The sequence below is a fragment of the Castor canadensis genome, chromosome 16 (assembly GCF_047511655.1).
Source record: "Castor canadensis chromosome 16, mCasCan1.hap1v2, whole genome shotgun sequence".
Taxonomy (NCBI): domain Eukaryota; kingdom Metazoa; phylum Chordata; class Mammalia; order Rodentia; family Castoridae; genus Castor; species Castor canadensis.
In genome coordinates, this window is record NC_133401.1 from 63589650 (window position 1) to 63612815 (window position 23166).

Genomic DNA, 23166 nt, shown 5'->3' on the forward strand with positions numbered 1-23166 from the left:
TCATTCCTCCCACCTCGATATTCTACCACCTACAGACAAAATGGTAAATTTACCTACCACCAACACACCCTACTAAATGAGGGGAGAAGAGAAAAAGAAGGAAAATTTCAAGATTATATGATTTACAAAGAGATGCAGTCGTATCCTTCCTATGTCCCCATTCCCCAGTCCAGAGGGTCAGATGTTAGATTCTAAAAACTTGGTTCTGGGCTTTTCTTCTAAAGCCAGGTATCAGAGAGGTGAGCTCAGTGGGAATATCCCTAAGCACACCCAACACTTCAGACTCTCACTTGGGTCTCACCAAACAACCTCACAGGGTGGTTCCATGGCCTTATGCATGGCCACGGCAACATGAACACCTAGTCATCTGGTAGAACACTTGTCCACTTACAGCTAGTAAATGGACTGTGACAGTACAGCCTGGATAAAGTTAACATGAAGTTAGCCTGAGTGGTGAGGCCTGTTTTAGGCCTGGATTCCAGTTATGTAAACAGAATGCGGCTCTGAGGCATGGGACTGAGGACCAGGTGTCCAAGTGGTATGAGAAGATATACCCTAATCCACTTCTTATTTCCAGGGCAGGAGTAAAGAGTCCCAATGCAGGGAGTAAGAGCTCTAGCCTCACAACTGGGCTCCCCTCACCAGGACATCGTTTGCCCTCCACGACCTCAAGTCCCACAGTTGTGCAGTGCAGGAGTGGGGCAGGATGACCTGGTATTCGTTACCCAGCCTAAATCACCTCTGATTCTACCCAAGATGGGAAACATATTCTAGCTATCATTCCTTGACAATGGTCCCCTTCTATCATGTCTGGCAAAGCTGCTAGGCATCTTCTAGCGGGAAGTGTAGCCAGGCCCACATGGCTTACAGGGAATAGAAAGCTCTTATGATGGCAAAGCAGACATCAAGGAGAGGCATGCATGTTAACTGACACATTTGAACCTCCCATTGACTTTGAGATGATTTTTAGAGTTTTTCTCAGCTAAAGAAACCAGCCCATCTGTCCAGTTTCTAGAGCAATTAGAGAACACAGTAGAATTTGAAAAGAAGAAAATGAAACAAACAAGCAAAATGAATGGGAAATGAGACCACAAAGGGGATATATGATGCCTTGGGTGTACTCAGGGAGCTTAAGAGCCAGGAGTTAGCCCCTGAGAACAGTCTCTATACCTGTCTAAGACACATTAGGGCCAGAGGACTACCCTGGTCCTTATCAGATAAGTGAGTCATTGGCACCTAGCTGGGCATATCTTTCTTCATACACTGGTAAACTCTCTCAGGGAGGTGGAGACCAACTCATCACTGTCATGGAAACTTCAATAACAGCCCATTCTCATTCATAGTCAGAAATGAGCAGGACACACCCTGGGTAAAGCGGGGATGGACATAAAGCAAGTCAGCCATACTCTGGAAAATAACAAGACACTTTTAGTCAGTATACACAGCATCCTACATGGACAAAAGAGCTAACTTAAAAAAGAAAATATTACAGAAAACCAGAGAAGTTAGGGTTCCCATCTTGGTCCTTGAGTGGAAGTGGACATTTGGCTACATAACAGCTGCTTTCTGAACACCCACAGGCCACACAACAAACTTATAGCTCAGAGACTCTAACACCTGGTCCCTCTGTCTTTCCACATAACATCCAGAAAGCATGAGGGCAGTTTCTCAGAATGCTGATGAACTGGGGGTTTACACATGAGCAGAGACAAAAAAACAGTCTGGAAATTCACAGAATGGCTAGAGTGGGAGGCCAGGGAGCCAAGGGGTCACAAATATCTTTATACCACTTCTTGACAGAAGCAATGAAGAAAACAGGAAAAGAGGTTAAGCAGACCAGAGGGATGGCTGGCAGGGGGACAGGCTCCCCCTGAGTTGTAGAGCATCACCCCAAGCAAGCAGGGAAAAGCTCAGCTAACAAGCAGGCAGGCTCTATCTGTGAGGGTATAACAGCTTTCTATTAAATCTGGCAAGAGATTTACTCCAAGAAATCTGCATTTTCTAAATATCTCTAAAGTTGGCATTCCTTCTCTTCTCATTCATTCTAAGAAGCTAGCCATTCTAGAGCTTCTCCTAGCCCCTTTCATAGGGCAGTAGAGACCCCAACCCAAGCCTCATCTAATAAGTACCTGACCTCCACCTGGCAGTGGTACTAAGTGACCCAACTCGAATGTTTCCCATTGTGCCTGAGGTGGGACACCATCCCCCAACATCCATCCAGAGCCAAGTTCCTGTACTGTGAAGGCCACACCAACCCAGGAGGCCAGGAAACCCTCTGTGGGGCAGTCTACAGCCACCTAGTAGGGCCTTCTGGGCCTGCTGACTAGCGGGATGGGGGAGAAGAGGCATCATGGAGGAGGGTACCAGCCTAGGCCTATAGACTGACCACTGCTAGACCTGCACTGTGGCCCTGAGGAAGATGGCCCTACACAGGGGTTTCCACAGTCAGGGACCCTAAAGACCCCTGTGAAAGAGACACCGGGCAGAAATGGAAGGCTGCTCTCTGCACATGTCTGGGCCTACTTTCACAACTCCCTTTACATAGTCTAGCTCCTAGAGGAGGGTAAGAAACCTTTAGAAAGCCATCCATCAGCTGGTTCTGTTCCCCCTCTCCTGCCCAACAAAAACCACCCTCTCACCCATGTCATTGCTTCCTTTTGCACATGTGCTCCTGGGCTCCCCTCCGCCTGTTTTGGAATAGACTCTCACTTCCTGCTGCCTGCTCTGCTCCATAGCATGCATTTTGCCACAATAATGTGATTTTCTTCTCTACTTGTCCAGCCCAACCCCCGAGCTCACCATCACCACCTCCAACCATATAGTCCTAAAGGAGGAGGCCACCTGAACTGCCTCAGAAAAATGGCCAGACCCTGCCAGTTTAGAGAAGGTTGATGAAAATGACTTTGACTTCTCACAGTGTGTCACTGGTTCTGGCTCACCAGCTGGCCCTCCGTTCCATGCGTGGCTTCCCTATGCTCCAGTCATTAATTTCACTCCTTCCTGGGCAATTTGGGCTCTAGACCTTACCTAGCATACCTCTCATGACATGACAAATTATCCCGAAACGTAGCACCTTAAAACAATAATGAACTCTATTGTCTCCCAATTTCTGCGGGCCAGAAATTCAGAGGTGAGTGAACTGGGGTTGTGCAGCTTGAGTATCTCCTGAGGTTGCAGTAAAGGTGTGAGCTGGGGCTTGGCCTCACCTAAAGGCATTACAAGAACTTAAGATACTCTTCCAAGGGGTCTTACTCTCACGGCTGATGCGTTAATACCGTGTGCCAGCAGCAGACCTAGTGCCTCCCTGTATGGACGTATCTAAAGACTGCTTGAATGGCCTCATGTGTGGTAACCGGCTTCCCCCACCCACCCCACCACCACACAAAGACTTCTCCAAATTTGGAGTAAGAACTGGGCTTCCATGGCCCAGCTTTGGAAGTCATGTACTTTTGTGCCATTCTTTTTTTTTTTTTTTTTTGCGGTACTTGGTGTTGAACTCAGGGCCTACAACTTGAGCCACTCCATCAGCCCTTTTCTTTTTTTGATGGGTTTTTTCAAGATAGGGTCTCTCAAACTACTTGCCCAGGCTGGCTTCGAACCACAATCTCCTGATCTCTACCTCCTGAGTAGCTAGGATTACAGGCGTGAACCATTGGTGCCCAGTTGCCCCATTCTTTAGTAAGAGCAAGTCCCTGAATCTAGCTTATATTCCAGAAGGAAATTAGTCTTCATCTTTTGAACAAAGGAATGTCAAACAATTTGAGGACATGTCTTAAAACCACCAAAGCAAATATAACATACGGACTTTGTTTGCATCATGACTAAGACAAACCAATTCAAAGAGCATTTTTAAACATTCAGGGAATCTGTACTGTTGGTAAGTATGAGACAATACCAAAGACTTTTGTTAAATGTATTAGATACGATAACGGTACTGTAGCTAGGTGAGAAAATACCCACTTTTTAGAGGATAATATGGTATTTGAGATTTGCTTTAAAATAGTTTAGCAAAAATTAGAATAACAGAAACAGAAAGAAGAAATGGAAAGAAGAAAAGGGGATGAAGCAAATGTGACAAAATTTTGATGACTGCTAAAATGTGGTTGATAGGCACAAGGGATGACTTCCTGTACTCTCTACTTTGATAGGTTTGAAAATTTTCAAATGCAACAAGGCAACAGCTGGATACAGAGCTCCTTTCACTTACCCTGTCTGGAATATGATGGGCGCTTCCACTTGCACACATGTGTCTTCTCTCACCTCCATGTTTTCCTCTATAATACTTTTATTTCTTCTATTTCGTCTGTTCTATGAGAAGAAAGGAGCCCTGGTTATCATATGCCAGATCGCTGGCCTTGGCCTTTTTGCCTGTCACCTTTTTCCTTCTTGACTCCTGCATGTACAAAACACATCCTATGTGCTTGCTCACCACCTTTATAGGTAACTAGCAAGAGACTGAGGCTGTGTGGAGCCAGAACTTACAAAATGCTCAGGCACTTGGCCCTTCTGGTTCTTGTCACCCAGTCCCTTGCCTGCATCTGTGATCTGCTGCGTTCCATCCTGTGGCTTGGCTCCCAGGGAGTAGCACACTCCCTGGGACTCCAGCTTTGTCAGTGTTGATCGTGGGTCCAACCAAGTAAAAGGCTGACTGTAGGAGAAGTCAGCATTCCATCACTGGAGATCTGCCCACAGAGAACACAGGAGTTTCACTGTGTGCAGAATGAGGGGCTGGGGATACCCCAGGGGCCTTTCTCCAGAGTGTCTACATTTTTCTGAGCTTGGAGGAACCAGATGGTTCTTGGGAAGCATTCAACCTGTCTCTGGTTTATTGAGTAAAAGCATTTGGTCCACATCCATGCAGGCTGCCTTCACCTGAGACCCTTGCCAAGTCAGAAGGAGAAAGTCACCAGGTTTCTACTTTTCATCCTTGTGTTCATTCTCATTCTCTCTCTCTCTCTCTCTCTCTCTCTCTCTCTCTCTCTCTCTCTCTCTCTCTCTCATGATATATGGTCCCAGAGCACAGAGACTTATTGGACTTCCCAATTAGATTGCCTTGGCATTTTCTCTCTGAAGAGTTCTGGACTGTGGACTTACGGGGCTTTGCTTGTGGGTGTGTGTTTCATTACAAGGACATTTCAAGTCTCAGACCTTGGTCTCCACCTGTGAAAGGCATGGAGAAGGAGGTGGGCTGAGACTCTCCTCTGATGACCTGGACACATTTGTGTCCCCAGCAGCTGAGGATGGGTCACACTCATGAGTCTTCAGACTTGAACATGCCCCCAATTCCCCCTCAACCTCCACCACCCCCACTGCACTTGGCCATGGACATGACATTAGCTGTTCTTCTGACCCAAAGAACTTATTTTGCTTCTCTAAGTGGCAAGTTGTGCCCAATGCTGTCCTATGGTTGTTGCCCCTTACCTGCCACCTCCATTCTTCTCAGGGAGGTAATGCATTTGTCCAAGAAAGGAAAAAGTTCTCAGAGGTGAAAGGAAGGATTTCGTTTTATGACAGTAGCAAGTGACTATAATATGGATAGCCAGAAGACCCCAGAATTGTAAGAATGGTACAGAGGAATCATGGAGGCCACCTCTGGCCCAAGGACACTGATAAATGGAGCTTTTACTTCAATGAGGTAAAGAGCCTAGACTAGGGCCCCAACCTTCCTCCTCATTCCTGCCCAGCTCTTTCTTCCCAGAACTTTGTGATGACCCTTGATTAGGGTCTACAGAAGCCCCAAAGCAGAGAGAAGTTGCTGGTATGGGCTTCACAAGGGTTCACTGATCAACTGTCTTTAGCCAGCCCCACCCCCAAGAAGAGGCAGCTGCACCTGCAGAGCCCACGACTGCCAGGCAAAAGCATGGCTGCTCAGCTGTCTACAAAGCATCTGCCATTCTTTTCACTGAGCACCAATTCCAAATTCCTGTTAGACCCAAGTTTTAAGTCACTTGGAATACCACAACCCAGAGAGAAGTGCAAATGATCACAAACTGCAGATCCTCCAAGAATCAGCCACACACAGCCTAAAACCCAATGAGGACTTTGATTATTTTAAGTGGTTTTGTGATTGAGTGGGCCTTGCCTTATCAGGGAACTGAGCCCACCACAGTGAGTGGTAGATGAGGAAGAGCTACAAAAGCAAACCTACCACCACCAGAGAATAGTGGTTCTTTGGGAAGACCCCCATGTTTATCTGGTCCCATGAAAAGAGGATCCAAACCAAACTTCACTCACCCTGGCAAGAGAATTTCTGAAAAGGGCAGAAATGAGGCATTTAGCTGTTTCTTATCATTAAAGTAGCCATTGTACAATCTAACTGGGGAGCCCTTCTATGTTTCCAAGTGCCTGAAGGAAAGGCAATGGCCCTCAGGACAAAGACCTCACATTCATTGAGCACCAACTGTGTCACAGGTACTGTGCTAAGCACTGGATACTCAATCTCCTCTTTTTGTTCTGTAGGGTTTGAACTCAGGGGCTCTGCACTTGCAGGACAGGCCTCTACCACTTGAGCCATGCCTCCAACCCCACAACCTCCTTTCACACACATTTCCTTTCATCCTTAAAATAATGCCGTCCTCCTATGAGGAAGGTACAGTCTGCCAAAGAGCACGCAGGTAGTAAGGAGGAGAGCTAAGGTTTGGACCAGCACATAAGCTCTTATATACTAAGCAATATCACTTTTGAAAAGTGGAAGAGAGTTGGTTGTTCCAATCTTCTTGCATGGGACTGACACATCTCCCAACTCTTAAGTGTGGGGGAGGCATGCTGTCCTATAAACACATGCCTGAAGGCTGCCCTGCCCTGAATCCATAAAGCAATCCAGATTCATTTTGTTAATGCCTCAATTTTGATATTAAAACACTCATGATACTCAAGCCTATATCTTAAGTCTGGTGTAGACAGCATGTCAGCTCGCCCCACCACCCCCCCAACCCCACCACAGGCCACTCAGTGTTCACCCACTGATTGAAATAATGCAATTAGGCGATATAGAAAATCCATTCCACATGGTGCCATCTGCATTCTCTTCTGACAGCTAATTTGATTGGTGCTCTGTAATCAATAAAGCACTCACGCAGCAGCCGGGTAATTCACCTCAATTTTTCCTACACCATTTATAAGTGAAAAATATTCCCCACTCTGCTCCTGCCAGCACCTGGGGCCAGGTGGTGAACCTCTAGGAAAACAAGTTCGTGAAATGTAGAGTGAGCTAAAAGTTGTGTCGATGTGGGATCCACAAGTCCCTTGCCCACACTGGATGGCAGCTTGGGTTGGAAGCAATGGCCCCAGCCAAGCCTAGTAAGTTAGGTAGCCCCAAGAAGTCTTCACCCAGGAAAAATCTATGTTCAAAGGTTTTCAGATCAGACTCTAGATGAATGGATAGGTAGAAGGATGGATGGATAGGCGAATGAACAGGTAATTGAGTATACAATAGATCCTTGGTATCTGCAGGTACATGGTTCCAAGAAGACATGGAGGAAAAACCTTAAATGCTCAGGCTGCGTAGAGTTCAGTACTGTAGTGTGAATGCTTGATTCATTTTTCCCATAAAATGGCCCAACTTCTGCCATTATAAAGTGGCATAAACCTGATAATATATCTAAAATTTTCACTTTATCACTTCAATTAAGTACATTATGCACCCTTTTGGCTTGGAAGGATCGCCATAACTTTTCTGTTGCTTTTTGGGTACCATTGGATTTTGGGGAGGCATGTTTTCACAAAATGTGGTCAAGGAAACACTCAGCAAATCACACGATGATTTAAATACAATGGATGATAACTCAGAACTGACTAGAGCTTCTCCACATTAACTGAGCTGGGTAATGTAGGCATAAATTTAAAATTTTTGTTACTGGAAAAAACTTTTTTGATTTTTTTTTAAACTTACTATTTTTGATCAAAACTGCATGTAATAATTCCATGAATAAGGTGAGCATACCATGTATTGCAAGCACATGAAACAACAAAGGAAGGAAAAAGAGAAAGGAAGGGGAAGCAAAAATGGGGAATGGGTCGGCACAGGTTTCCAAATAATAATCCAGTGCTCATGATGTGATCCTATTTAACAGTGACTGTGAATCTTGGGTCAGACTCCCTGGAAGAAGAACTGAAGACAAGGATTTGGGTTGGTGTAGTTTACTAAGCAAGTATTCTCCAGAGAAAGGGTGTGAGGAAACAGGACAGGTAGAACAGTAAACACACAAGAATGAGGACACAACTAGAATCTAGGTTCTGTCTGACTTCTGGCCTGCTCTGAAGCATAAATTCTCCCTCAGTTGGCACCTAAGGGCAAGTGGCCTAGCCTTTGTATCCCTTGTTAGTCAGTCATCGACTATGCACTATCCCCTACCTAGGGATGGGAGAAGTAGCAAAATTTCCTGGGTAGGGTAGCTCCCATTTGGCCAAGGCAATAGCTAGAGAGCTGTGGCCTGTCAGCAGCCACCACCCACAGCAGCCAGGGAATGAGAACGCCAGCAGGAAGAGCACCAACAGTGGGAGCCAGAGAGCCCACACAGACCACAGGGCACGTCTCTCCCAGGTAGGAACGTGGAGCCTCAGCCTGTTGTAATAAAACTTGGGTGTCCACTCCCTCCTCAGGTGTGTCCTTATCCCCAGGCCATTCTTTACAAAGTCAACTCAGAAGGGCACAAGCACCAGTGTGCTCTTTGTACCAGTCCTCATCACTGAGGGTGGAGGGAAGATACGGCTTAGAAGATATTTATATCTTTAAGAGACACATTCAATGCTACACTCCCTACCTGAGAGTTGGCTTCTGACATTTTTGGAAGACTCCATCAAGCTCCAACCTCTAGGGCCATCACCTCCATCAGACAAACAGTCCTACTTCATAATGGAGTGAGCACATGGTCCCACAGAGGTGAAATTCAAACAAGGTGTTTTGCCTCCATGGCCTTCCCATGTGTGTGGGGTCACTATATCAGAACTGTGGACACCTGAGCCCTCTTACTTCTGGCAGGTCCACATGGCAACCAAGCAGCTCATTAATCTGCATATGAATACAGTCAATCATCCTGATGGTTGGGCCAAAGGATGCCAAGGAACAAGCAGAGCTGCACTGTGGAGTGCACTAAGCAGACAGACATCAGGACTGGGCATAACAGTCACTGTCAGGAGAAGTGTCACCTCATTCCCCTCCAGCCCAGCTTCCTGAAAGCCTTGTGGATGCCAGCTGAGCACACCATTCACAACCCTAAGGCAGATGTACATGGAGAGGAAAAATTAATGTCCCTCAAGCCAAAAAGGAAATGATATATAAAAAAACAAAAGCTATTTTCAAGGTTGGTGGTGGAGACACCCACACATGGATGGGAAGTGAAATCTCAGAAGCATTGCCACTGGGCACTTAAAGCAGTAATACAAAGTTGGTGCACAGAGCAACAGACAAAAGTGCGTGGCACCCTTTGTACTAGACAATGGGTCCCTCAGTCCTCAGAGAATGGGTCTAAGGAGACAGAGGTAGAAGGGAAGTCAGGATGGTAAGCCAAATAAGTGCAAAAGTGGCCACTGAAAACAACTGTTTCTTTCTCTGGGGATAAAGGGGTGGGAGAGAAGGTGCCTCTTTCCATCTGACCCTGTGAATCAGAGGCTGCGAGGGCTCCGCAGCATGGCAGGGTGAGCTGTTTAGGCGGAGTATCGACCTAAGTGACAGGCACACAAAGGCGAGATCAAAGGCCACAGGCTGAAAGGTGACACATCTCAAGCGGATTTACCATCATCCCATTGACAAGTCATCCTCAGGCATGATTTGTTTATAGATTTCAGATTCTCTGAGATTAGCAAAGAAAATGTTTTAATATTCCTTTCATTTAGGGCCAAAACAATAACCTATTAAAGGAATTATCTCTCCCAGGAAGAAGTATACCAGAGGAAAAAAAACCTCCTGCCTCCCAGGAGCAAAAAATCAAATACAGCTCAGACTTGGGAAGTCCTGAGCTGTCAGAGGTGGAGAGACTCCCAGAGACCATGGAATAAAAGCTCTTCTTTACCAAACAAGGTGGCTGAGGATCAGGGGAAGGAAAGGACCCAAGGTCTGAGGGCTGCTAGTGATAAGACCAGGTCTGGAATCCAGGAACTGGAGAGCACGGCTCTAGAAAGGCTAGAGGGTATAGAATAAGACTCTTATCCTTTGCCAGTGGAAAATCTTTACCATGAACTGTGTAGAACACGGTGGTTCTGTATTATGCCTTTAAATGCTCTGTGACTTTGGAGGTCACAGAGCTAGGTTTGAATGCTGCTAGCTCTATTTACTACTTTTGGGACTTTCATTTCTCTACTTGTATAAAAAGACTGATGGGTAGTGTACACCTGTAATCCCAGCATTTTCAAGGCGAAAGGATTGCAAGTTCAAGGCCAGTTAGTTCAAAACCCTTCTCAAAAAAGATAAGTTGGTGATGAATGATAATGATCTCAGGGAGTTATGTAAGGATTAAATAATGCAATGCATTTGAAGTGCTTAACATATGGCTTCTTTAAGCTCTAATGGCAAATTCTCAACTAAATGGTAGCTACTGACATTTATGAATCTAAGCTGTTATTAGAATTATCTGCAAACAGACACAAGTGAGCAAAGAGATGGGTTGAACTCAAGCCATGTCCTTTGTGAAACTGTAGCAAACATTTATTGTTTGCCTTCCTGAATCTATTCTCCTCTAAATAGTTCATTTCCATTTGGCTCCATGAAACTAACAATGCCCCAATGATAGCGTTTATGGGCTCCTCTGTCCATCAGTGGTTGGTTCAGGGTGGTCACACGTGATCCAAGCCAGACCAATCAGGGTTTCAAGGACTGCTGGGAAAGGAGACAAACATGATCCTACTTCCTGCTAGACATGGCAAAGGAAGTTGGCAGTCCTAGGAATGTCTGGCAGCTAGCTTAAGCCCAATCTGTGGCCCCAAGAAACGGTTTTCTTGGTGACATCATTCAGTTCCTGGGTCAGTCTTCACCTGAACTTATATCTGGACTTTTCTGTTAACTGAACTGGTAAATCTCCTTCATGGATTAAGCTAATTTTATTTTAGAGGAGGTTACTTACAACTGAAAGGTTTACAACCATTGCAATGATTTTACAAGCCAGCCCCATCTTGCCCTTTTCTAAGTTAGAACTTTTCTAAGTGCAGTTGGAACTACGGTCTTACTTAAGAACAAACAGCATGGGGTCCCCTGCTCCTCTAAGACCGGTCAGGACCATGATTCTGTGGTGTCTAGCTCCTGTGTCAGGGACAAGCCTAGCTCCCACTGTGTGATGAGTGTCTCATTAATCGAGACTTTGATCTTCTGAAATCCACAGTCCCTGCTGTGCTGTAAGGTGCTGCAGACAAGGCTGTCACTAAGTAGAAAGACATCCCTTTGTAGGTCTTGCCCTGGCACAGAGCGTGTGGGCGATGACACCAGCAAGCAGAGGCAGCTATAACTGAACTCAGCTCTTTGCTCCAGTAGAAATCAAAGCCCTGGCTGCTTACCCTTCCTCCCCAGGAGAACATTACACCACCCAGAATAAAAGGCCATATTATCAGTGTTACAGACTTTCTCCTACCCGTTTCCACCTTTCTGCTGTTTGGGCTAAAGGCAAGCAGGCAAGTAAGTTGGCCTGAGATGCACCCTTCTTGCTCTCTGAAATGTCAATGGGATGTAGGAACTCAATTTCCCCAGAGTATGTTAAAGAATCCATTGGGTTTCCATGGTAATTTTACAGCAGTGGCACTCAATAGGTGTTTGTAAGACTGAATTTTTTGAAGAGAAATTGGATATTCCAATATCCAGATTGTAAAGAAAATTCTGTAGAAAATTCCTTGGATTTTCAAGGGGACTGGCAGGGAGTTGGAGGTAGGGCAACTTTACCAACAATGGAGTTAAGGCTGTTTGTTTTCAAGAATGAAGACTCAACTCTGGCCTTCTTCCCCAATCTGTACCAAAAAGATGACATCCTTTGTCAAATCAATGGGCTTAAATCAGAAACAAAAAACTAATTTTAAAAAGAAACTCTCGCCACTGGCCCACTCTGCCACGTGCAGACACATTTCCAGAAGGAGGCAAAGCCCTTCCATTGGAAATACCCCAGGGCTCTCTGTGGATCTGGTTTCCCTTCCAACTGAAGAAGCGCCTTTATTGGAAAGTGTTTTAGACCTAGATTAGAGTAACAGGCAAAATAGCTGAACAAGAGTGAAATTGCAAAGGCACCAGCCCCAACAGGGAATCAATGGAACATAAATCAATAGCTCATAAGGAGAAGCTACAGAACCCCTGTGAGGAGGATGGCTGTGTAAGTATTTTAAAATCCATTTATAACATAGATATTAATATATAAATATATATATAATAGATAAATAAATACTCCTTTAGCCAGAGAGCCAAACAAACCCATGGTTTTTGTCACAATTCCTAAGCAAACCATGCCTATGGCAGGTGGGCTACATTGTAAATAAACTCTATCTTTGGCAGAAATGTGGCACTAAACATTGATTCCAAGTAGCTCTGCCCTTTGACACCTCAGACTCCTCAAACTCATCCATAAAAGCATCGCTCAAGGCCAAATCTGCCTGGTGGATTCATCCACCAATGAACTCCCTTTCTACTCGATAAAACTGCCACTCAGCTTTGTTAAAACTACAAACTGTCATTTTGTCAATAGGTACAGCCCATTTCGGAGGTCAGATCAATTCCAGGACAAAGTTTTGAGTGACAGCCATACCCCTGGAGGGGTTCCAAGAGCTCTTGCTTTTGCATCCCCCTCACGTTAATGACAAACAAGTTCCCCATGATGGATATACCTGCAATTAATACGGAAGGGACAGTTAATGATTTCAAGGCACCATTATACAGAACTCATATTTCAAATTTAAAACTCTCCTTTCAAAGTAGGACTCATTTTTAAAGCCTATAAATGAATACTAATATTTTAGGCAAAACAATTTTTGACACCTTGAAAAATAAAGCAAAGAAAAGGACTCCACTCAGTTGAGACAACCTCATTATCCTTGAAACACTCACAATAAGCCTGGAATAGAGGCCTGTCTTGTCACTCCTTGTTTCAAAGGATTTGAGATCTAAAAATCACAGACTCAAAAGTGTGTGATGCACATATCATTCCAAAGAGCATATTAGTTACCAAGCACATGTATGTATGTGTGTGCTTCTCTCTCTCTCTCTCTCTCTCTCTCTCTCTCTCTCTCTCTCTCTCTCTCTCTCTCTCTCTTTTAGTCCTCTGGAGATTATAATGAAATTTCATGAAACTACATGCTTCTGTCATTCTTTCAGAAAGACATACACAGACAGCTATTTGAATATTTCTTCTAAAGAAAAATTAAAAACTTACAAAACAAAAGAAAAATGCTTTTTAATATCTGAATCATGAAAATCAGTTTGTTTCCTGAATCTGGGGAAATTGCCCTCTGCACATAATGACATTTTTTTCCTAAGGGGAAAAAAAAAATCTGGCCCCAAAAGCCAGACAAACTGCTGGCAGGAACCAAACAAAACAGCAATCCCAAGTTAAATGAATAAAAACCAGAATGGAAAGAAAACTGGTATTGCAAAAAGACACTGACAGTATATAAAGAGGTTTTCTGTTTTCACCAAGAAATCAAAGAGAAACTAGAAAACTAGATACACATTTAGGTAATAAAATGGAAAAACTAACTATTGAAAGTAACAGCAGAGATCACTGCCAACAGCTAAACTACACCATCCAGCTCTAAGAAGTCAGAAAAGGTGAGAGAAGTCCCTGTTCCAAGCTTCCTCAGGGACAAGGAGGAAATGCATCAATAACTCCTCCTGACCACCAGGGGCACTGTAAGAATAGATGAGATGCTTCTCTTTAACCATAGAGCATCCACCCAGCCTAGATGCTATGCCTGCTCCCTGTCACACCATCCCCTCCAGTTATTTACATTGCTCTACTGTGGACCCTCTCAGGCAGTCACCTTCGGGGATTGGAGCCTTCTGCTCTCTGCAGAAGGGGGAGCTAAGAGGGCAGGTTCTGGAACCCTAATGTACCCTAGTACACTAACCAATGCATTAGATTTGTCACCCAATTTATTCTGTACAATAATAACATTTTCCCTTCCCAACCTATTTTAACTAGCTTTGGCAGGCCCAGGGAAGCTAAAGGACCACCCCAGGGAACCCAAACCAAGTGATTCTATTGGAGCTGTGGCACCTGGTGATTTAGAGTCTCTTTATTGAAATGCTGGTCAATCCTGATTGCAAATCCCTTAACACAAAGCAACAATTGTCAGTAGCAGCCTCTTAATGTGCAGAGACCTCTGGTTCTCCCATGTTTGTGCTGACAATAAATTGCCTCACCTGCCAACCTCAGCCCAATGTGTAATTCCAACATGAGGCTCTCAAGGCCTATTACCACCAATTAGACAAATAGGTGAAGAGAGTATGTAAACCTAGACATATTATGTAATCAGGCCCTAATAAAATCCGGTAATTAGAGAATGAATCTGGGTTTGTTTTTTTCTTTTTCTATTAGTATCTACAGAGCTGCTGGGAAAGGCCTTTGAGTCCTTGGCTGTCTCCTTCTCCTTCCACCTGGCCTCAGACCTCACCTAAACTCCTGGGGGAAGCCAGGAGTGGGAATGTCATGAAACTTATCCTGGCAAGTGGTTTTAGACAGATGGATTTGGTGGTTGATGGGTGGGGAGTTTCTAGGCAGTTAAATGGCTCACATACTTGGTTTTGAACCTCCAAACCCTGCCTTCAACTGGCCACTCTCTGCTCCTATGAAGTCTCTGGGAGGAATTTAGGCCTAGAAGGTAAAAGGAAGTTTGTACATTGCTAACTGGGGATTTGCAGCCCCACCCCCCAAACCCTGACATGTTGCTTAGGGAGCTAGGCAGACTGGCAAGGCAAAGAGGCCTTGTGCTTGGGACAAGGGTCAGCAGAGTCAGTACCAAAGTATTTCTCCTGACACATAGACAAACTCGATGTCATGATCCAGTCAGGCCTTCTGAAGGGGGGCGGGGCAGCTCAACCCTTTGGGAAAAGGGAACAAGAGGCCAGAGTTGCAACTAGGAGTAAGAGATCTCCAAGAGCAGCTCTCATAGTAGACAGGGTTGGACACACAAACTCAAGGGCCCCAGGTTGAGAGCAGACATGGGAGATAATGGAGATAGAGCCACCTCTCAAGGATAGGATGTCAGGGTCTGCAAATGAAGGTCAGAGATGGAGGGTGCTCTGTAGGAGTGGGTAGTTGCAGTAGACAGTGATTAAGGCAGAGCTGACTTTAATCAGTCAACACAGAGGCAGAAATCATCAACTGAACTCTAGGTCCATGTAGGAGAGCAATGATGAATGAGCAGAATAAGAGGGACCCTGGGAACGAGGGGTCGGGGGCACAATTCCAGGCAGAGAAGCCAGGCTTGGGTGCTCTTTCCTAGAGAGATGCACAAAGGACAGGCTTCAGAGTGATCAAGCTTCACCCTAAAACCAGACTAGGGGTTCCCAGATAGTTCCACTAAAAAAATGCCTATTTTTTTGTATGAATCAGAAAATGTACCCCCAAGCGACACAATCCTGAGGGCACACAGATTGGGGTCACAGTGGAGATTGGATTACAGCCCCTGTTTGCCTCCTCAGCTGAGCACCTGTGAGCAGTACACAACCTACTCATATGTCCAGGTGTTCAGTGAAGTAAGCCACAGTCTGGAAGCAAAGGACAGGGATCCCCCCACACACATAAGGCTGATTCCCAATAACGGGCTCACATTTTGACCTTTCCAAGCCTCTCCCACCCCACATCCTGTGCAGGAGACATAACAGAGCTTACTGGTCTGCTATCTGATGAGAAGACCCACTCGGAACCAGCCTCATAGAGTATATCTGACGGAGTGCTCTGCCCTCTCACCGTCCCTGCCACCCTTCTTAGGCAAGGTGAAGGTGTCAAAAATAAAAGCATCCCCCATCACTAAATCACCCCTGGCCTCAGAAGTGACTTGAGTAGGATGTAGGCCAGAAATGCTTAAGCCTGTGTTGTAACAGCTCAGGAGACATTGCAAAAATCTCGTAACAAAATGTATTTAATCCGCTTCCTTCTTAAATTAAATATGCTCTGCAGAATGGAATAGGCCTCAAAATCCCCTTCTCCCCAGGGGTTCCCAATCCAGTTCTGTAGGAAATCACTCCTGCAGAGTGGGGAGCTGTCTACAGGACTTTGGGAGGTATAAGGAGGGGCTCGGGGATGAATAAAATCATATGTTGAGTCAAGAGGCAAGTTGAAGCCTCATTAGTTTTTCTCAAAATGGAGCAGGGAGAGCCAGAGTTGGGAAGGTGCAGGACTCAGAGGGACCCCAAGAAATCTTTTTTGGTAGATGTTTGACCTACTAATTACCTACAAAATCCAGGGCAGGCATGTGTTCTACTAATTAATTATTCAGAAAGGCCCAAAGCAGTGGGGAATTAAAGCCAAGCATTGTTGGAGAAAGAATCATGGCATACTTTCTGTGCCCATTTCCTCCCTGGTCTGGTCTCAAGAGACATGTATCCTTTCATGAGATGAAAAGACTTTCCATCTCCCAGCTCTGTCCCCCTCCATCACAGTCCAGGTCTCTGTAGCACACCTGAAGAGGATCTGGAAGGGATGACTGGAGGAGGCACATCACAGTGGGTGAGGCCAGCTGTGTCTCTCCAGATTACAGGTTCAGATCACAGCCCAGGAGGAAGAAGACTGAGGGAAAACAAGTCTCTAGAATAGGAGCAAGAACTCCACCTCCAGAGTGCTCTGCCACAGGCTCACATCATGGCAACTGGCCTATCCAATTCTTCTGCTGGTGTTGGACCAGCACATGGTGAGCCCCAATAATAGCCATTCCTACTGTTAGTCCTTGCCTCTGGCCTCTCCCTGCATAGCCACAGGGCTGAGACCCAGGGTACAACTTCCCTGTGTTTACCACATAAGACCATTGATCTATTTAGGCCAAGGTCAGAAGACCAATCCCCTGAAAACTCATCCTTCTCCCTGGTCATGGAGCCCTCTCAATCCTCCCCATGGACTTCTCTTCACTTTCACTGTAGAAAATACTTGCATGCCTTTACCCTCCCCATCCTTCTAACTCCCTCCTACCCTTCACTACTCAACTACCTGATGGGCACCCCACTCTGCATGAAGCCTCTTCTCATCCACTGCCCCCCAGCCCCAGACCTCAGGGCTCAGGGCTCTCCCTTTCCTGTAGCTCTTCCCTAGCCACTCATGCTTATCCCAGAGGCCCAGAGTATGAGGACTGAGAGGCCAAAGCTCTCAATCCTCATACTCCAAGGCAGCCCCAGAAAACAGGACACAGGTCCTTACTCCTTACTAACACTTCTTCAGGTCCTTCAGGCTAAGAACAAGACACCCTGAAAGAATTCATCTCCTGGAAGGCAGTGCACGTTCATCAAAGTCGATACTCAGTGTATTTCAGAACCATTTGTCATTCTAGTGGCCTAGTTATCAACTTCCTGTCTTGTAAATTTATTCCTCTGGGAGTAAGAACTGTTTCTTGTCATTATCCAAGGAAATTGTGAAATGCTAGTGTTCAATGGAACAGTTGTCAAATCTGGCTTTGGAGTACTCCATAAAGTAGGAATTAAACGTTTGCTTCATCTAGCCATATTGAGCAGTCGAGATTGCTATGTCCAGTCATTAGAGAGACAGATGCTCCCAAGTTCAGTGGGGCAGCTACAGGGAGAGCCATGAACTCTGGTGGCAGGTGGAAGGGGAGGGAGCAAGGATAATCATAAACAAACTGAAATTATTGACTGTCTGAGAGGTGTCGGGCAAAATAGACTATACCTAGGATAAATAGTCTTTTTACCAATGCTTTCAGGAGACACAACAGCCATTTCTCCTTCCTCCGCCCAAAGCTATCTGTAAAAGGAATGCAGACCACCTGTTTCTGCTGAAAGCTATATGGAGTGGTGCGTAGGTTTTGTAATCTTCGTCTCACAAAGTTTGATGGGTCAGTTGCTAATGGAGTCAAACAAAGGAAGGCTTACAGGCAGGTCAGCAATGTTACATTTCTCCCTTGTTTCTGCTGCTAATGGAGACTGAGTCTCCAGGGATGGCAAAGGCTGCCAGAATGTTGGTGGTCATTGCACGAGTTACCTCCTCCCAGGCACATTTTGGAGAAGCTGGCCACTTGAGATGTTAGGCTAAGGAAGGGTTGCAGAAGACAACAAGGAGCACAGACTGGCAAAGAGAACAGGGTTCTCTTTGTTAAAGTTAATGTTAAAGTCTATCAGAACTGTTAAAGTCTAACATGTTAAAGTCTATCAGAACTGGGTCCTTAGCGTAGGGCCAAATTTGGGGTAGAATGTTAGTAACTAAAAGAGTATCTCCAGCTCCAAAAAGCAGTCTCCAGCTTGTGATTAACCTGGCATTTCTGTGAGCCCTGGCCCAGGCCCCTGGGAGCCAGCAAAGGCAACGACACATTGACTGACCTGATGGTTTTCACAGTGACTGCCTGGCCCTGGTTTTCACAATGACTCTGGCCGTGATCCCTGCGCTCAGAACTGATTTCCTTTCTGGCATTAGTGGGAAATAACTGAGACGGGGATTTTTGAGGCCCTCTTCCACCACATATGTAAAAGTGATCATCTGTCACTATTCAGGGATTGTGGGGGACAGTGGGTTTTAGGACCAGTGTGGCCCACAAAGATGCCCCAGAACAGCACACAGCCTGCTACCTGCTGGCTGTTTTCTCTCCTAATTAGGTCAAGTGTGTAGTTATTTTCTCCTGCTCTGAGACCCACACCTCTTTTCTTTGTCTGAATGTGAGCTTTCAAGAAAGAAAAGGAAAAATGAGAGCTCTTTCTGACTCACGTTGTTATGATTCTAAGGAGGATGGTCATTATGAAATAACCTCTGTAAAGGAGAACCACACTGAAATGAACCAGAAAAGGCAAATATGTTGTGGCAGCACAAAGAAAAGGTCTTTTTGTGGTTATTTCAGGACCAGATGTTCACAATTCACCACTGAAATCTAAAAGGTAATACATGTGTCTCTCTGCGTGTGTCCACATGCCTGTGTATTTGTGTGTATGGGAGGGTCTGGACCAGACATTCTGTGACTGTAACCAACTTTTCCCCACCCATCCTCCCACATGGCAACAGGCAGGAGCGAGTGGCTACCTGGTGGGCACATAAATACAGTGAATCATAGCATAACCAGTGGTTTATACTGTGGACTTTGGATTCAGACAAACATAGGTTCAAATCCCAGTGATGCCCTTTAATGTCCATAGGCTGCAGTTTCCACCTCTATAAAACAGGTCAAGGAGAAAGCAGTAAGAGTGGGTCTGTAAGTAGCAGAGCAGTGGTTAGCAGCAGAGAGCCAGGCAGGATGTCTCACTGCTCTATGTCGGCCCTGAGGGCATCCCAACCCACAGGGCTCTGCCAACAGAGGAGACAATTTATCCACAGCACATCAAGGAACCAGAAACAGACAGAAGCACTAGACTTACAATTCAACTAGTCAGCCCTGGAAAAGAGAACCCACTGGAACCATCTCAGAGAGCCTGCTTATAATTTTGTAATAAATGAGTGAAGAAAAAATAAGTTATCATCTGCTACCCTGGTCATAATGAATTTTATGAGATGGAGTAGTTATCCTCAAAATAGACCTGATAATGGTTAAAATTTCACACTGTACAAATATATATATATATATATATATCATGACAAAGAAAGACACAGAGATTAAATTGTCTTGATAAAATTTCAATCTGCAAATATTTGTCCAGCAAATTGGATTTGATAGAAACAATGGTCATGAAAGAAAATTCACAATGGCAGAAGTTATAATGGATACAATTTGACTGATGTATTAAATCCTCTGCAAAATTTACATAAAACAGAATTAAATTCTTTGAAATAATTTTAGCAAAATAAAGAGTGTTAGAAATAAATTTACTAGGTGGGATAAGAAAGTGATCAAGGAATTCTATGGGTTTAATGAGACTCACTTCATAAAATTCACTACATCCACTTTCCTCAACACCGAGTTCCAGATAACAGTATCAAAACATCCATGTGAATGGTCCAGTCCTCACTCTGGGGACAAGATGTCTATTGTCCACTAGTGGGTAGTACCTGAACCCAGTGGAGCTTAGGCACACACATGATGGTGCTCACCTAGCTGACTGTACTCTAACATCAGAGCCTACCATTTTAAGATGGTCATGTGGGGAGGAGGCAAGTGTAGCAACTCACACCTATAATCCCAGCTACTCTGGAGGCAGTGATCAGGAGGATCATTGTTCAAGGCCAACATGGGCAAAAAAAGACCTCAACTGGTAACAAGCCAGATGTAGTGGCACACACCTATCACTCCAGCTACACAGGAGGCACAGTAGGAGGATCTCAGTCTGAGGCCGACCCCAGGCAAAAATATAAGACACTATCTGAAAAATAACTGAAGCAAAAAGGGCTTGGGGGCTTGGCTCAAATAACAGAGCACCTACCTAGCAAGCAAAGGGTCCTGAGTTCAAACCCTAGTACCACTAACAAAAAAATAAAAAAGATGGCCATGTACAAATACCAATCTGTGTTTCCAGCATTCCTATCCACAGACACTATTCACTTTTTCAGCCATTCCTCCCACCTTCCCCCCACCCTCAGTCAAGCTCTTTTACTCACAGCATAGCATGCTTCTTGCCTGGCAGGTCTTCCACGCCCTGCCTTCCATCTGGGTATAACACCTCTCCACTGCCTCCTATGTTCCCCATCCCTCTACAACCCTGACCTTGCCCTTCTCATAAGCTCCTTCTGCCAAAGTCACCAATGACCTCACTGCCTGTGTGCCCAATACTCTCTCCTCCTGGTAACCAGTTCTTCCAAAGCCTTCACAATCTCTTGGGCAATGCAGTTCCATGTGGCTAAGAGCAATTCTTACATATACGGATATAGCTGTAAGCCCTGATCAACTTATACCCAGCTCAGCTGTAGGAAAAGTCCTCAGTCCTGAAGAAGAGCTTTAGGTAATACCTACCACATACCTCAACCTCAGCAATGCAAAACTAGACTCATTTTGTCCTAATCATTGTACCACAAAGTTTTTCCTGATTGTCATCATCCTCTTTGATATGTTCTAGTCACCTCCTGACGTGATGAATGTGCCAGCTTCCTTCTTGATGATCTGTTATCAACTACCTTGCTTTTTAAAAACAGATCATTTCGAATGGATAAAGAAAATGTGGTATCTATACACAATGGAATTTTATGCAGCCATGAAGAAGAACGAAATGTTATCATTCACTGGTAAATGGATGGAACTGGAGAATATCATTCTGAGTGAGGTTAGCCTGGCCCAAAAGACCAAAAATCGTATGTTCTCCCTCATATGTGGACATTAGATCAAGGGCAAACACAACAAGGGGATTGGACTTTGAGCACATGATAAAAGCTTTAGCACACAAGGGAGGGGTGAGGATAGGTAAGACACCTAAAAAACTAGCTAGCATTTGTTGCCCTTAACGCAGAGAAACTAAAGCAGATACCTTAAAAGCAACTGAGGCCAATAGGAAAAGGGGACCAGGAACTAGAGAAAAGGTGAGATCAAAAAGAATTAACCTAGAAGGTAACACCCACGCACAGGAAGTCAATGTGAGTCAACTCCCTGTATAGCTATCCTTATCTCAACCAGCAAAAACACTTGTTCCTTCCTATTATGGCTTATACTCTCTCTACAACAAAATTAGAAATAAGGGCAAAATAGTTTCTGCTGGGTATTGAGGGGGTGGAGGGGAGAGGGAGGGGACGGAGTGGGTGGTAAGGGAGGGGGTGGGGGCAGGGAGGAGAAATGACCCAAGCCTTGTATGCACATATGAATAATAAAACAATAAAAAAAATAATAAATAAAAACAGATCATTTAATTATCAACCACAGAGGGATGGAGGGAAGGAAGAGGGAAAGAGGGAGGGAAGGAAGGAAAGAATTTAAAGACCCTCTGGTGTCTTGGATCAAGTTCAAATTCCTTAGCATACGTGATGGTGGCCAGTGGAACACCTTCCTCAGGAAGACAGCTCTGAGTCACACTCCCAAATAGTCCTCCTTGCTTTGTCCATAGCCCCCTCCATAGGTAAGATGTAGTATATTCAACATAACCTCCCACTGTGTTTATACCTGCAAAAGTAGGAATGCTATAGAATTCTTCAGCTAATAAGGTTTTAAGTTCATGCCACCAAGAAGCAAAAATATGGCCAATCCACCCATCATAAACAGAAAAAAGCTGACTGACCACTGTTCCTTAAGAGACTACATTATTCCATATTTACAAGATGCAGACAAAAACAGGCCAGCGCTTCTGTATGGTGTGACATAGGAACAAAATGCCAAACCCTCTACACACATACCCCCAAATATGATGTCAAATTGTCACAATACATCAACCTTTAGGAAATATTTTGCATCTTCAAGGTTTGGAGTCTGTATTACAAATTGCCACAAACTCAGTGGTTTAAAAACCATTAATTTATTCTCTTAACACTTCTGGAATTCAGAATCCAAAAGAAGTCTATGGGGCAAAAGTGAAGGCATCAGCAGGACTGTTTCTTCTGGAGGCTCCAGGAAAGAATGTGTTCTTGCCTCTCTCAGCTTCTAAAGACTGCTTATATTCTTTGGTTCATGTCCCCATCATCAATCTTCAAAGTCAGCAGAGTCGCCAATTCTCTCTCCAGCTCTGCTCCCCTCTGCTTTCATCATGTGACTTCTTCCTCTGACCCTTCCCGTCCCCCTCTTGGAAGGGGCTTTGTGATTATATCAGCACCACCGCCCGCCCTGGCCAGAAATCCATAATAATCTCCTCATCTCAAGATCCTTAATTGCATCTGCAAAGTCTCCTTTACCATGTAAGGTAAATGGTCACAGATTCTTGGGATTAGGACAAGGACATCTTCAGAGGCCATTACTCACCTTCCATTATTTGGTCTTCCTAGAAAGACACTCAGCAATACTTGAGGAGGAATCATTACTCTCTAACCTTATCATGCTTATCTCTGAGATGTGGACTGGGATCACCCAGCTGTCCATCATCTCCCCTTGCCACAGTGGGAAAAGTACACTGCTATGCCCATTGGTGTTGGACTTGACATGTGTCTGCTTCACTCAATGGAAGGTGAGCAGAAGTGACTTTAGCAGAAGCCTTAAATATACTTAATTGGT

General features: G+C 44.9%; 1 long non-coding RNA gene across 2 annotated transcripts in view; it reads right to left on the reverse strand.

The window, feature by feature from the left end:
* The window catches only part of LOC141418160 (uncharacterized), a 306302-nt gene that overhangs the window by 91394 nt on the left and 191742 nt on the right, over window positions 1–23166 (reverse strand). For both annotated transcript variants that reach the window (XR_012442868.1, XR_012442869.1), the window contains exon 2: window positions 4208–4308. This is a non-coding gene — a long non-coding RNA (uncharacterized lncRNA). The remainder of the gene's footprint in view (window positions 1–4207; window positions 4309–23166) is intronic.